This window comes from Culex quinquefasciatus, chromosome 1, assembly GCF_015732765.1.
Source record: "Culex quinquefasciatus strain JHB chromosome 1, VPISU_Cqui_1.0_pri_paternal, whole genome shotgun sequence".
Lineage (NCBI taxonomy): Eukaryota > Metazoa > Arthropoda > Insecta > Diptera > Culicidae > Culex > Culex quinquefasciatus.
The window spans coordinates 59,910,895-59,924,097 of record NC_051861.1 but is presented as its reverse complement, the minus strand read 5'-3'; the positions used below and the strand labels follow the sequence as shown (position 1 = coordinate 59,924,097).

General features: G+C 44.4%; 1 pseudogene; it reads left to right on the top strand.

Moving 5' to 3' along the window:
- The first annotated feature begins 329 nt into the window (after positions 1-329).
- LOC6054041 lies at positions 330-11,998 on the top strand (annotated as a pseudogene).
- The last annotated feature ends 1,205 nt before the right edge of the window (positions 11,999-13,203 follow it).

Below are 13,203 nucleotides of genomic sequence, written 5' to 3'. Positions count from 1 at the left end.
GAGTTCCACGCGTACTGACAAATGACGTTCGATTGAACCAAAACTGGCACCGACGAGTGCGGCACTCAGTGCCGCACCGGCTCTTCAAACGAACGTACCATTAGAAAAAAAATGTGTTTTTGTTGTTGCACCATCATTCCCACCTGCTTTGACTAAAATATGCAAGTTTGTGATGGTTTATATTTTTGTGATAAAGGATTCAGAATAATGATTATTCGCTTTTTTCAGCTAGCATTTCATGAACCTTGCCGGACGAGGACAAAAGGGCTTTTCTCCGCGAATCGTGGGACAGTGCGGGCACGCATCCTTTGAAAAAAGTGTGAAGTGCTCTAATAAACCATGATAGAGACGCTGCAGCTCCGCGGCCATCTCTCCGGCTGGGTCACCCAGACCGCGACCAACCCAAAGTACCCGGACTTAATCCTGTCCTCGTTGCGCGACATGACCCTGATTGTGTGGAAGCTGACCCGGGACGAAGCCAGCTACGGCATCCCGCAGAAGCCGCTGTACGGCCACTCGCACTTCATCAACGACGTTGTGCTGTCTTCGGACGGTAACTACGTCATGTCCTTCTCCTGAGACAAGACCCTCCGTCTGTGGAACTTGGCCGCCGGGAAGTCGATCCGCCGCTTCGAAGATCATACCAAGGACATCCTGTCGGTTGCGTTTTCCGTGGACATCCGTCAGATCGTGTCCGGCTCGCGCGACAAGACCATCAAGCTGTGGAACACGCTCGCCGATAGCAACACAGAAAAAAAAGTAGTAAAATGCCTGCATGTAATGAAGGGGAATGTAATTCTTTTTATGTGATATTACACAGTTTGCACAGAACTCCCCACGCTGTTTTTCCTAACACCATTTACACTCAAATTATGTAATAATTACAGCATATTTGTTTAGAGTGTTGTTTGTTTTCCAAATGTCAAAATATCATTCAGATTTCGCGCACGCTCGACCCGCTCGACGACCTCCTCCGCGTTTTGCAACACCGGTTCCGGAAAAACCTGTAACCGTTGCTAGTCGATCTGGTGAGCGTGTGATTTATGCGCCACTCCCAAAGGGAGATCGCACGCCATGTTTGTTTGCCCGGTCGAGACTCTTTTAAAAGACGAGCCCATTTTGAACTGATCCTCATCGGAGGATTCAGGATCGAACCAGCTAGATCACCGAGAACTGCCACTAAACGAAACCGGGAATCCGTCACGCCAACCACAAGAAATTACCCAGATAACTTACTCCAGTGTGTTGCTTCCCATGCCTAAAAGCTCATCATCGGCAGTGCCGCCACCTGCCACCAGGCAGCGCTTCGATCGTGGCAGTGCATTCGACGCCAAGCTCTGTCATTCAGAAAACAGAACGAAAAAAGACGACGAAAAGTGACATAACTCCAGATTCAATCAACCAAAGAAACTCCACCAGTAGGTTTTAAACAACAATTAAACGAACGTTTTATTTATCCGAAAAAGAACTAGGGTAGTTTTTATTCATAACTCCAGAAAGAAAGGTGAGTTCTCGTTTGTTCGTTTTGGGTTTAGCATGCTTATATTTGTACAATAGTGTTGGTGGCCATCTTCAAGTTTCCTATCTTCTACCTACTTTGCGTGTGTGCGTTTTATCTTTACTTCTGTCTGTTTCCTAACCGTGCTCATGTGCTCTTCCCATCTTCCAGCAATCAGCTGATCAAATCGGCTACTGCTCCGAAATTGCGCGCGCGCGCGTTTAGATTTCAGGGTCATCCACGTGTGGCGTAGAAACGCGTGGGATTAAAGTTCGCTCCTCAAACTTTGGACGCGTCCGAGAAAGCGGACTCGCGTCTGCCGCCTCGGCACTAGGCCGGCAAAACGTGCTACGTCAGCTAAGGACGGGCTCTTCCCACAAGTGCAAATAGAACGGACTCACCGAATGATGATCTTGTTGCTGCTGTTGTTCTCTGCTGCTTGTGGCTGGTTGCTCAGCTCAGGGACGACACGTGGCCGTCAGCTGATGAACAGCTGACCGGAATGCAGGACTCGGCCTTACGGGGTGGCTCGGGCCGGTTTTGGACTTTTCCCGGTTCCGCGGCTGTCAGCGTTCGGCAACCGGACAGGAAGCTCCGGCCTTAGGGTTGACTCCGGCCGGGACTAACGAACTCCGCTGTCCTCGTGTGGTGGTTCAGGGACCCTCCTTCTTCACCGGGGCGATGTGGTGACGGATCGCCGCCTAGCGTGCGCTCACGCTCTTCGTCCTCGTGCTTCGCCTGGTGACGTGCGGCGACAACGAGAAGTACGGTGCGCGGGGAACTTCGTCTCCGTTTTCCTCTGCTCTGCTGCTCGTGTGTTCGCGCTGCTGCTGGGCTGGTGCTGCTCGTGCTGCTCGTGCTGCTGCGGGATGGTTAGCGCTGTTGCTAACGGCGAATGCTGTTCGGAGAAATTCCATGAGCACATGCACGGTGTCCTTTTGAGCACAATTACCTTTTCTCCTGTTCGCACACAATTTAAACAATTTCAAGCAACTAGCGCACACACGACTAACTAACGGGAAACTACGAAAAACGGAAATTTAATTAGAAGACCAAATAAGGAACACGTCACTATACTAAATTACATTTTGTACAAAAAGCCAAAAACTCGCGGTACAAAACGCGCACTTCCACTCTCGTTGATAGCTGGGGACAAAGTGAACGAGCCCTGGAGTCCTCAGAATAGGGAAGGTCGCAACGGACGCTCAAGCGGTTTGACCGGAATTACGTCATTCCTTGAGATGCTCTCTGGGTAACTGCGTGCGACAGAAGTAGCGAACTCCCCATCCCTTTTAGCAACTGTGTTCTCGGGTCTAGCTGTGGTGTTCTCTCACTGAGGTAGTTCAAGATCGGCTCATCTCTCTCAAGAGTCTCTCTCCGGGTCTTAACGCAATCGGTCCAAAACAGGTTGAGTTACCGTGGTGAATACTACAGAGATATTTACCGAAGAGTGCAAGCGGAGTTTGACTACACGGATTTTATTGCAAAATGTAAATAAATAACATTAAACATTGAAACAAATAAATAAATAATTTTGCCAAACAGGCCAACTGTTACATCACTCCATGCTTAAATTACGAAAATTCAGTGTAAACTGAATTTTCGTAAGGGGAAATCTTACGAAAAACCGAAAACTAACAACTAAACATTTATTTACATTTCACTAAAAACAAATTGCGGAAGATTCTTCAACAGTTCGGGGTCATATATGATCATCGGTTACAAGTAACCTCCATCTCTATTTCCAAGTCATGATCCATCACAGAAAATGCTTGTTACTGACCATCAACGTCTTCACTCCGGTCTCCAGCGAACGTTCAGAAATCCTCAACAAAATGCTAGTGCAGAATTTTATAACCTAATCACAGATACTTTATTTTTCGGTCATTTACTTTACAGGCTATCATCTCTAAATTTCTCCCAGAAAAACTACTTGTTTGAACAGTCCAGGACTAGCAGTTTGACTATGACTAGTGGTTGACATTCCTCATTCATTCATCCTAACACTCAAATCTCAATCAATACCCCAAACTAAAATATACTTTCAAATAAATAATATTCCATATTTAATGAAAATACAACCTAAAGTCTCCAAACTTTATGTTCCCGAAATACTACTGGCTCATTAAGACTCAGAATCTACCCCAATCATTACGTTGAGCAAATGAAACTTCGTCCTAATTCACCGAAATCATCTGTTCTGCAGAGTTTAGGCCCACCCCAAAGCTTTACTTCAGGCAAATTGTCCTTCACTCTAACAGAACGCAGCCTAATTAAAATATCTGTATTGAATTTCCACCCCAGAATCGACTCTGGTCACCCGAAATTCAACAAGACAACAGAAATTCGCCACAAGGGTTTTCCCAAATAAACACTGAAAAAATTTCACTCTACCTAACTAACTGGAACTGTCAAACCAAAAGCTTCGTCAAAAAGCTTCGCCGAGGACGTCAAACGAAAACGTAAACAAACGTGGTGCTGTCCGTAATTTAACTCGCGGTGTGATTTTCAAAATGTGTGCCAAAATGTAGTGAAAAGTGTCTGAAACTACTAGAAACGTTTTTGCTTGCTGCTCATTTACGGGGGGAGTATTCACTTTCTCCCACAAAAACCAAAATTGATGTGCTTTGTGTGTTCTTTTGTAGGAGCTGCGTCGTGGGACGAAAACAACTCCGGGTGCTGAAGGCTGACGAGAATTCACTAATAATTATGCGGAAGGCTGAATCAATTATGCTGCTGAACTACAAAATCATGTGCTGAAGGCCAAATTCTACTACTGGATGGAAAAATATGTTGCGGAAGGCTGAAAATTACGACGGAAATATGTTGCTGAAGGCTGAATGTGCTGTGATGTCATCAACTTCGTTTCTGATTGGAAGCTGCGACGACTTCTAATTGGAAAACCTAACCTACTCAACACGACGACATTTATGCTGCGAGATGCTGAATTATGCTTCCTGACTACTCCAGTCATCTCAGGTTCCCGAAAAATATGCTCCAGACGACATAACTGAAGACAACATACATCATCGACCATGCTACGACAACATCACTTCGTGGGACTCAACATCAACATAAAGAAGATCAAGAAGAAAACTAACAATAACGGTAATTACTCACATAGTTTTTATAAGATTAGGCGCGACTAACAATTAACATGTTTTTTACATCAGGTAGGGTATTTGCTCCCATCCTTGATCCTATTGCTATCCTAAATCTAATTTTTGTCTCGTTGGACGGTCTGTTTACGATGTCCGAGATCGCGATTGACTAGTTCGAGGGTGTTCGTGGTAGTTATGCTCTAATTCTTCGTTTTAGTCGCCAGTAGTTTATGTTATTGTGGGACGCTCAACTCTTTGATCGAGGAGACTGGAAGGTTAGAGGTTTTGTGAGATCTTGTTGCTTTCGACTGGGTGAAAGGGACATAGCTGGTTGGGTCATAGTTTGCCTAGCATATTTCGTCGACAGTCAGCAGGTTCGAGCATAGATTTTCATGTTGGCTAGGGGAGTTGGTCTTTCGATCTCGTCCGCAAAAGCTCATGAATCATCTGTACTCTCTTCTGAAGCTGGACAGGTGTGGCATGTAGTTGTAGTTGTTGATGCCTAAAGAGTGTTTTGGAGCATAATTTTATGCTTGGTTGCCTCTCTAACTGTTAGAGGGTACATAGCTCGAGAATCTAAATTTGTAAAATCCTAAATTGCAAAATCCTAGCTGAAATTGATCGATTCTAACCGCGGTCTTAGTCGACCGAACTGCTAACGCTCATTCATATAAGATTACTAATCATCGACTGTTTTCCTTCAATTTTCAGCGGATTTCGCGGGTCTAACTACGAGATGAAATCAAACAACAACAAAGGCTGGGATCGGTTACCGAGAGGCGGGTCAGCCGACGTTCTGTTGCCGAGAAGCGGCCAAACGATCTACTTTGAAGAACTAGTTGGAAAATTTGATCGATTTGTGAGGGGACGTTCATAAACTCCGACGGAAACTACAGGAAGAATTTAATAATCGATCTTTGTTGGATGGATCAATAAAGAACTAATTTAGGACAAATTTTTGTGAATTTGGGTAGGTTTACTAACACAAACTGAAAGAAACCAGATAATGGGCCTAGGTGGTTTGCGCCTTCGCTCGTTGTTAGGAATTTTCCTCGCATTTTTACCTTTCCTACTACTTCTTGGTCAACGACTCATCTTCTTTTCCCTGACTGAATGCTAGTTCGTTCCAAAGTCGTTTGCGTTCTTTTAGACGGTTGTTGTTGCCAGCTCGATTTACTTGGGTTTGCTCAACATTGTCTTTCGACTTCTGAGTCTTATTCACGGTCATCGTCTGAGCATCCTCATTCACAGACTCGCGCTTTACGTTTTTCCATTGATCTAGAACGACTACATGTTCTAGCGGGGACTCCCATCAACGCGTTAGCTCCGGGTTCTTGGTGTAGTAGGTCATCGTCCCAACTCGCGTCGTGGACTCGCTCTGTCTTCTGTTCGAGAGGATAGGCTTTACTCACAGCAACAACCCCTAATGCGCGCAAACTTCTCTAGTCAGATCTACTAAATCATCTCTTCTATCCTTCGATTAGGCTGACATTCGACTGTTCTTAGTACGCCGATCGTAACCCTTAAGGCGCGTGGTAAATTCCTATTTCATTTTCTCTGAAAGGCTAATTCAATCGATGTCGCTTACGTAAGAATTAAGTCGAAGTCCTGCTCGATCGTGTGATCTACGTTAATCTTGACTGGGCCTAAGCATTCATCATATTTAGCATCCTTTTCTAAACTCGAGATTGACTTCCGCTAACAGCTCAATATCAGTGAATCGTGATCAGAAACGTGACTTTTGTGAGAAAGTTTTGAATCCTGATTTGATATTTTCCTATCAAGATCTCAAGAAATCATCAATCAGATGTGTAAATCGTCTGTTTTGTTGTGTTTAGCTTAACGTTAAATCAGAAAAGATTTGATCATTTTTTTTATTTGTTTTATTTCTCTAGTTATCTAATTTTGTATCAATTTGATTTTTGTAACAAATCTCCCTAAAAACGAATCTGGACACACTTGCAATCAAATACTTCAATGACACAAACACTCTGTAATCAGGACAGTTAATAAATACCACATAAACTGTAATAAATATTCATAAATAAATAAATAAATAACACCGATAGTGACTTCCACAAATAAATATGCCTAAATGACCTCAGTATCCGAAATAATTTCCCAAAATAAATTCTTTTTCGAATCTTTTCGATCAGAACTCCAAAATTAATATCTCCCAAAAACAAATCATCATTTTTTTTCCACATAATTAGTACTCCAAACAAATATTCCTTATAAAAATCATCAGTAAATCATTTCTTTATCGTTTAGTTATCTCATTTTTCGTTAGACCACAGCATGTGTAACTTTCTATCATTAGTACTCCAAAAAACTCTCACGCTTGCCAAGCAATTAAATTAACACAGTAACTCCAAAAGAACATTAATTACTCCACGAATAATCAAGTTTTACTCCAAATCAGTACGAAATTCAACGAATTTTACGTTGGGCGCCAAAATGTAACCGTTGCTAGTCGATCTGGTGAGCGTGTGATTTATGCGCCACTCCCAAAGGGAGATCGCACGCCATGTTTGTTTGCCCGGTCGAGACTCTTTTAAAAGACGAGCCCATTTTGAACTGATCCTCATCGGAGGATTCAGGATCGAACCAGCTAGATCACCGAGAACTGCCACTAAACGAAACCGGGAATCCGTCACGCCAACCACAAGAAATTACCCAGATAACTTACTCCAGTGTGTTGCTTCCCATGCCTAAAAGCTCATCATCGGCAGTGCCGCCACCTGCCACCAGGCAGCGCTTCGATCGTGGCAGTGCATTCGACGCCAAGCTCTGTCATTCAGAAAACAGAACGAAAAAGACGACGAAAAGTGACATAACTCCAGATTCAATCAACCAAAGAAACTCCACCAGTAGGTTTTAAACAACAATTAAACGAACGTTTTATTTATCCGAAAAAGAACTAGGGTAGTTTTTATTCATAACTCCAGAAAGAAAGGTGAGTTCTCGTTTGTTCGTTTTGGGTTTAGCATGCTTATATTTGTACAATAGTGTTGGTGGCCATCTTCAAGTTTCCTATCTTCTACCTACTTTGCGTGTGTGCGTTTTATCTTTACTTCTGTCTGTTTCCCTAACCGTGCTCATGTGCTCTTCCCATCTTCCAGCAATCAGCTGATCAAATCGGCTACTGCTCCGAAATTGCGCGCGCGCGCGTTTAGATTTCAGGGGTCATCCACGTGTGGCGTAGAAACGCGTGGGATTAAAGTTCGCTCCTCAAACTTTGGACGCGTCCGAGAAAGCGGACTCGCGTCTGCCGCCTCGGCACTAGGCCGGCAAAAACGTGCTACGTCAGCTAAGGACGGGCTCTTCCCACAAGTGCAAATAGAACGGACTCACCGAATGATGATCTTGTTGCTGCTGTTGTTCTCTGCTGCTTGTGGCTGGTTGCTCAGCTCAGGGACGACACGTGGCCGTCAGCTGATGAACAGCTGACCGGAATGCAGGACTCGGCCTTACGGGGTGGCTCGGGCCGGTTTTGGACTTTTCCCGGTTCCGCGGCTGTCAGCGTTCGGCAACCGGACAGGAAGCTCCGGCCTTAGGGTTGACTCCGGCCGGGACTAACGAACTCCGCTGTCCTCGTGTGGTGGTTCAGGGACCCTCCCTTCTTCACCGGGGCGATGTGGTGACGGATCGCCGCCTAGCGTGCGCTCACGCTCTTCGTCCTCGTGCTTCGCCTGGTGACGTGCGGCGACAACGAGAAGTACGGTGCGCGGGGAACTTCGTCTCCGTTTTCCTCTGCTCTGCTGCTCGTGTGTTCGCGCTGCTGCTGGGCTGGTGCTGCTCGTGCTGCTCGTGCTGCTGCGGGATGGTTAGCGCTGTTGCTAACGGCGAATGCTGTTCGGAGAAATTCCATGAGCACATGCACGGTGTCCTTTTGAGCACAATTACCTTTTCTCCTGTTCGCACACAATTTAAACAATTTCAAGCAACTAGCGCACACACGACTAACTAACGGGAAACTACGAAAAACGGAAATTTAATTAGAAGACCAAATAAGGAACACGTCACTATACTAAATTACATTTTGTACAAAAAGCCAAAAAACTCGCGGTACAAAACGCGCACTTCCACTCTCGTTGATAGCTGGGGACAAAGTGAACGAGCCCTGGAGTCCTCAGAATAGGGAAGGTCGCAACGGACGCTCAAGCGGTTTGACCGGAATTACGTCATTCCTTGAGATGCTCTCTGGGTAACTGCGTGCGACAGAAGTAGCGAACTCCCCATCCCTTTTTAGCAACTGTGTTCTCGGGTCTAGCTGTGGTGTTCTCTCACTGAGGTAGTTCAAGATCGGCTCATCTCTCTCAAGAGTCTCTCTCCGGGTCTTAACGCAATCGGTCCAAAACAGGTTGAGTTACCGTGGTGAATACTACAGAGATATTTACCGAAGAGTGCAAGCGGAGTTTGACTACACGGATTTTATTGCAAAATGTAAATAAATAACATTAAACATTGAAACAAATAAATAAATAATTTTGCCAAACAGGCCAACTGTTACAAACCTTCGCCAATAGTCTAACCCAACTGACTTTCTGTGGCCGCGAACTAACTTGCCGGAAACGATCAAGACGGTGTCTCGTAAGAACCCTTCCCGGTGGCTCCGGCGGCTTATCAAAAAACAAAACTAGTTCCGCCGATAAATCGACAGATCTGTCGTTCGTGATTCCGTTGGTTTCTTGATAATTATGATGACCAAATGATAAACAATTTATTTCAAATTGCAGCTGCCGCTGTCCCGCAAAAGGGTGCTCAACTTTTCAATTTCTGCAGCAAATTACGAGAGATTCTCCAACCGCGGTAATGACCCAAACTTCCTATTGCTCGCCCATCATCTCATCCGTCACCACAGCAGTGACCCGTGAAACAGTACTTTTCGGATGATTGTTAGGCAGGTGTTCGTGTTTCCGCCGAGTCCCAGCATTCGGCATCCTCTCTTCTGTCACGGTTGACAGGTAAGTTTGTTTTGCTTTCGAGGAAGAGGAAGGAAATCTTATAATTTATTTTTGCAGCAAACCGGGGCCCGGAATCGACCAGGCCTAAAGGAATCTGGGCAAACTGATCCATGATGAAGGTGTCATGCTGTACCTGCTGTACGTTCTGGTGAGCGAAAACAAAAACAACGATTTTGACGTCGCCCCACACGACTCAATCAGCGCTACATTACCGATGAAAAATGCCACATTCTATCGAAAACCAAACTGCTGCGACAAGGCCGCCGCTAAACATGACAACGACTACGGTCAGACTACACGAGTGACAAACGCATCCCCGTAAAGCAGCAGAGCAAAATACACGAAGACCTTCCGGTGAGGATCTGTAGAAGCGGATTTACTTTAGTTCTAACAGTGAAACTTTGCTTTTCCGTAGATCTGAAAAAAGGAGTCCGCTTCCAGTTTCCAGAGCAGCACGCACCAGTGGCTTTGGGCTGTCGATCCTGTTCCAGAAGCTAGGTCTGGCTAGGTGTCTCGTCCAAATTCTAACGGAACCGCAAACATTGTGTCTTTGTCGGAAGTCAAAGAAAAAGTGCCCAGCTCCAGCGGCAGAACAAAGCTTCGAAGGCAGCAGAGGTCAAGCGGCTCGACCTGCCGCCACCTTCCTGCACGAACAGCTCAAACGGATGGCCCCAAAACGATCAGGGCTTCAAGAAATTTAAGGAGCAATTGCTGTTCAGGTAAGAGAGATCGAGGCTTGTAATCTTGAGAACACTTATGATTTATTTATTTTTTCTCAGGGATGCCTTCTTCGTAGAGGTCGGTGCTGATCCGGGGTGTGCTTAATCCAATTCCTGAAGAAACTCGCGCGGAAGTGGCATAGGCGGTGGTGGAAGTAATAGCAAGGACAAGGCAACGCGAGTGCTGGAATGTCTCAAGAAAAGTCGTGCCGGATTTTGGTGAATTCACATCTGCTCGTTGGGGAAACGATCGGGACGATCCCAGTGGACCCGATAGGAATTCCCGTTGTCCAAAGACTACGTGAATGCAAAATATGATCTGAGCTGTCTGATCAAGTGTTTTACTGCGGCCTCGCGTTTGGAGTGAGCCTAAAGCCGCAGGTTGCGTCAGTCGTTTTGGCCCACCGAACAGCAGCTGCTCATGGCGCAGTTGGATCAGTTGGAAGGAGACATGAAGAGTTAACTGAACCCTACTTGAGACAACTCCTGTGTGTAAAATACGCCCAAGGAAAAAATCCGTTCATGTTGGACATCACTTGCCGAGCCTACATGGGCATCATCGACGATCCTCATAATCGGCGAGCGCCTTTGTGACTCGATGATCCCGGCCTGCAACGACTTTTGGTCGTCTCCTAAGTTTTAAAATATTGTATTTGTTATAATACTAATTAAATAATGTAATAAAATACATTTTTTAGCAATCTGGTCTTATTTTTTGACATTTAACATCCAATGCAACCAGCTCGATACCTATCCAGGAGCAAAATAGTAATCTGTGTGTTATTACACTTTTTTCTAGTTACACGCAGCATGTAATTTTAAGTGTTTAGTTTCACAAAGGTGATGTGCATGCTTTTGCATGCGATTTTACCATCGGATTTTTTGCTGTGAAGTAGAACCAGGAGGACGGTCACTCCGACTGGTTGTTCTGGATGCGCTTCTCGTCGAACCACTTCAACCCGATCATCGTGTTCGCCGTTTGGGATCGCACCGTACACAGAAAAAAATATGTGAATTTACTCGACACGGAAAACATGAATCACATGTAAACACAGTTGATGTAAACTTGAGATTCGACGTAAACGGTTGAATCATACGTAAAATCATGTTTTTACGTAAAATTTGTTGCAAATTTACATCAAATTACATTTAAATTTAAATGTTTAATGACGTGCAAAAGTGTTACATCATAAATGATGTAACATTCGGAAATATTTTTTTGTGTGTAGGTCTGGAATCTGGCCAATTGAATGCTGAAGATTGACAATCTGGGCCAACACTGCCATCTCAACTGGGTGTCCGTGTCGCCCGACGGTTCCCTGTACACGTCCGGCGGTAAGGATTGCAAGGCGTTCCTGTGGGATCTGAACGATGGCAAGCATCTGCACACGCTGGAACATCAACGCGTTCTGCTTCTCGCCGGACCAGTACTGTCTGTGCGTCGCCTACGTCTCGTCGATCAAGATCTGGAATCTTTTCTGCAAGACCATGGTCGAGGAGCTGAAGCCGTCGAAGGCCGACCCGCCGCAGTGCCTGTCGCTGGCCTTGGAAGCAGGACAGAAGAGTTACACTCAGCTGGTAAGTTGTTATAGATTCGCTACAATTGTGGAGTAAAAATTTATACTTTTTTACACAGCTCGCCCACGCCGCTGATCCATTCAACCCTTCCAGGATGGCCTGAAGGTGTTTGAATTTGGCCGATCGCTGGATTGACGCAACAGGACGCAACAACTGCAACGAGGACCAGGGGCTCTACGACTCCACAGGTGAGCAGAATTGTTAGTAGCATAAAATAGGATTACAGAAATAATGTTGTGGATTATTTCAGCTGTTTTGCAACTTACATAGTACAGCTCAGGCTATCAATTCGAGCGTTGAAAGGATTTTGCTGCGCGACGTCAACCTGCAGCAGGTGGTTTCGGTCGAGCCGTCCGTGTTTGCCTTCATCACCAGTTCTACAGTTCGAGCCTGAAGATAGAGCAGATCGAGATGAGTATTCGGCTAGGAAGATCTTTAGAGGTTTGAATTGCTTAACTGTAAGTCTTGCCATTTTTTTTATTTCTGAGTAAATCCGCAGAGCTAAAATCACAATCTAAATTCTTATCAGTGTGTATTTTATGTAATTTGGTTGTACTCCGTTGAATTTAAAATCCTATGCTATTTTCATGCTTTTGGTTGCCTGCAGTTTGAAATGATTCTTTTTTGTACTATCTGGTCAATAATAAGCATTAAGTCAATGGAATCATGTGCTTAAATTGATTGGAAATGATAACAAAAGAGTGATCATTCATACTACGTTTAGGCCATAAAAGTATTTGAAATTTACATCGGATTTTAAATTCAACGGAGTAAAAAAAATTCGAACTTTGGTAAATTTACGTAGATTTCATCGGAAATTTACATGTTTTCGAAACGCTTTTTGTTCTACAGAATTAAATCGGATGGCACGTAAATTTAAAATGAAGCTGATGTAAATTAGCATCATTTTTTTTTGTTGCCCAGTGGGCATTGGGTTAAGTTCACTGCGACCACCTGAGAAGGCTATCTTTTGTGATGTACCCTGGTTACTGTCCATACTACAAATTACTCGTATCCATTGGATCGGAAGACGAGGGGTTATTTTGCAGACATGGTTTATCCCAATTCGGCGCAATACAGTCGATGAACTGTACACACAAAAAAATATTTCCGAATGTTACATCATTTATGATGTAACACTTTTGCACGCCATTAAACATTTAAATTTAAATGCAATTTGATGTAAATTTGCAACAAATTATACGTAAAAACATGATTTTACGTGTGATTCAACCGTTTACATCGAATCTCAAGTTTACATTTACTGAGTTTACATGTGATTCATCTTTTCCGTGTCGAGTAAATTCACACTTTTTTTTCTGTGTATGACCTTCTTGGGA